The 3,161-nt window shown below is 48.4% G+C and overlaps 2 non-coding genes across 2 annotated transcripts in view; both read right to left on the bottom strand.

Moving 5' to 3' along the window:
- LOC131271063 (large subunit ribosomal RNA) overlaps positions 1-267 on the bottom strand; it is a 4,091-nt gene extending 3,824 nt beyond the window's left edge. The window contains exon 1 of the ribosomal RNA XR_009180045.1: positions 1-267. This exon is cut by the window's left edge and continues 3,824 nt beyond it. This is a non-coding gene — a ribosomal RNA (large subunit ribosomal RNA).
- Positions 268-754: 487 nt separating this feature from the next.
- LOC131271061 (5.8S ribosomal RNA) lies at positions 755-909 on the bottom strand. The gene has a single exon (XR_009180043.1). It is a non-coding gene; the product is annotated as a 5.8S ribosomal RNA (ribosomal RNA).
- Positions 910-3,161: the final 2,252 nt, after the last annotated feature.

The following is a 3,161-nucleotide window of genomic DNA, read 5'->3' as shown; positions in this document are numbered from 1 at the left end:
GGTCCATCATCCAACGGGCGCTGTTCTACGGGCCTATCACCCTCTATGGGTTCTGAGCCACATTCAAGTTGGACTTGAAAAGCGCTAAGATGATGGATAGTGAGACGCACCAGTACACGGAATCGGATAGACGGACAGGCCGCCACCCCTACGTGCTGAGCTTCTCCCGTTTCGCTCGCAGCTACTCAGGGAATCCCGGTTGGTTTCTTTTCCTCCCCTTATTAATATGCTTAAATTCAGGGGGTTGTCACACATGAACTGAGGCTTATGTACCTTGCGGTTGTTATCGTCACATCTGGCTTGCGACTACTTTGTTTCAATGTCCAATATGTACCGTTGGACTCGGTTAACGGGCTGTTAGCCCGCGTGTGGTTTAACTCACTGATACCTTCCATTGCCCATACGCTAGTTTGTTTGTGTTCCTTTGGTCAACTTCCATACTTGAATCATTTGTGCTACCGCTGCTGCTTCGACGCTACTTTGACATCTTCGCTTCTATTTAAATAAATAAATAAGCTGAAGCTAGACATCAGTAAACACCACCACAGACACCACAAGCACGCCTTCTCCTCGTACTTCCGCCTCACGCGGGAACACGGACGCTCTAAATACTTCGAATTCCAATGCCAGTATATTGTAAACCACGGGTTCTTTAATGCTAGCGGGTCGTCGCGACCCTAGTTAACATCATGGTGCACGTCTCGTGACGGGTGTCACGGCGTAGTTAAATGTATGCGATACATTTCTCAAATATAAGCGCTCAGTCATCTGTACATCATGGTAGGTTCCCACGACGTGCAATATGCGTTCAACTTATCAATGTTCATGTGTCCTGCAGTTCACATTATGACGCGCAGTTAGCTGCGGTCTTCATCGATCCATGAGCCGAGTGATCCACTGCCGAGGGTGACTAACTTGCGTAAGCCGCCGCTGTGCGCGTATACCCGTTCCCCGTAGGGAGGAGCAAGCCGCCGCTTAGAGACGAAGCATAAAGTGTCCTCATTCCACATAGGGCAAGCTGGATGAATCCATTTTACCCAGGACGGCCGAAGCGGCGTGGACCAGGGGAGAACTGAACCTTATACTTCACACCACAGTAAGTCTACGTGTCCTCTTCCACATAGGGCAAGCTAGAACTAACTATCTTACTCAGGACTGCCGAAGCAGCGTGGACCAGGGGAGGAACACACTTTTCATGGAAACGTAAGGCATCCATGACTGCCATAACGTAAGCCGCCGCTGTGCGCGTATACCCATTCCCCGTAGGGAGGAGCAAGCCGCCGCTTAGAGACGAAGCATAAAGTGTCCTCATTCCACATAGGGCAAGCTGGATGAATCCATTTTACCCAGGACGGCCGAAGCGGCGTGGACCAGGGGAGAACTGAACTTTATACTTCACACCACAGTAAGTCTACGTGTCCTCTTCCACATAGGGCAAGCTAGAACTAACTATCTTACCCAGGACTGCCGAAGCAGCGTGGACCAGGGGAGGAACACACTTTTCATAGAAACGTAAGGCATCCATGACTGCCATAGTGCGTAAGCCGCCGCTGTGCGCGTAAACCCGTTCCCCGTAGGGAGGAGTCAAGCCGCCGCTTAGAGACGAAGTATGAAGTGTCCTCTTCCACATAGGGCAAGCTAGAATGAACTATCTTACCCAGGACCGCCGAAGCAGCGTGGACCAGGGGAGAACTGAACTTTATACTTCACACCGCAGTATTGAGTAATGTGCCCTCTTCCACATAGGGCAAGCTGGAATGTTCCATTTTACCCAGGACGGCCGAAGCGGCGTGGACCAGTGGAGGACTACACAATCATGAGGTTTGATATCGACTTGTGTGTTTCAATAGGATACCGATGGTATGGTTTGAACCGATTTGATTTAGCCATTCTGAAGTCATCACTTGGTTGAAGCGCTGAACTAGGGAGGCATCGTTTACATATATATTGGTTTTCGCATGCTCTACTAGGTTAATGTCATGAGGTTGGCTATCGAGCATGCCCAAGTGATGACTTGATTGTGTGCTTGCTTGAATTCTTCACATTTCATACCATCGGTTAGTTGTCGAATCATTCCTCGATCATAACCTTCGTTCTTGGTTCATGTATGCTCTCTTCCACATAGGGCAAGCTAGAATTAACTATCTTACCCAGGACCGCCGAAGCAGCGTGGACCAGGGGAGAACTATACTTTGTCTTGTATGCCCTCTTCCACATAGGGCAAGCTAGAATTAACTATCTTACCCAGGACCGCCGAAGCAGCGTGGACCAGTGGAGGACTATACTTTGTTCATAACACCACAGTATTGAGTAATGTGCCCTCTTCCACATAGGGCAAGCTAGAATGAACTATCTTACCCAGGACCGCCGGAGCAGTGTGGACCAGTGGAGGACTACACAATCATGAGGTTTGATATCGACTTGTGTGTTTCAATAGGGTACCGATGGTATGTTTTGAACCGATTTGATTTAGCCATTCTGAAGTCATCACTTGGTTGAAGCGCTGAACTAGGGAGGGGCATCGTTTACATATATATTGGTTTTCGCATGCTCTACTAGGTTAATGTCATGAGGTTGGCTATCGAGCATGCCCAAGTGATGACTTGATTGTGTGCTTGCTTGAATTCTTCACATTTCATACCATCGGTTAGTTGTCGAATCATTCCTCGATCATAACCTTCGTTCTTGGTTCATGTATGCCCTCTTCCACATAGGGCAAGCTAGAATGAACTATCTTACCCAGGACCGCCGGAGCAGCGTGGACCAGTGGAGGACTATACTTTGTTCATTACACCACAGTATTAAGTATGGTGTCCTCTTCCACATAGGGCAAGCTAGAACTAACTATCTTACCCAGGACCGCCGAAGCAGTGTGGACCAGGGGAGGACTATACTTTATACTTCACACACTAGCCATATTGAAGTCATCACTTGGTTGAAGCACTGAACTAGGGCGAGTCTATCGTTTACTTTGCATTGGGATAATACGCTGCATGCTCTCTTAGGTTAATGTCATGTGGTTGGCTATAGAGCATGCCCAAGTGATGACTTTGTTTAAAGCTCAACAGGTAGAGTATTATGTCCTCTTCCACATAGGGCAAGCTAGAATTAACTATCTTACCCAGGACCGCCGGAGCAGCGTGGACCAGGGGAGAACTATA

The sequence above is a fragment of the Anopheles coustani genome (genome assembly GCF_943734705.1).
Source record: "Anopheles coustani chromosome X unlocalized genomic scaffold, idAnoCousDA_361_x.2 X_unloc_9, whole genome shotgun sequence".
NCBI lineage: Eukaryota > Metazoa > Arthropoda > Insecta > Diptera > Culicidae > Anopheles > Anopheles coustani.
The sequence above is the reverse complement of the archived record's forward strand: the minus strand, read 5'-3'. Positions and strand labels throughout refer to the sequence as shown.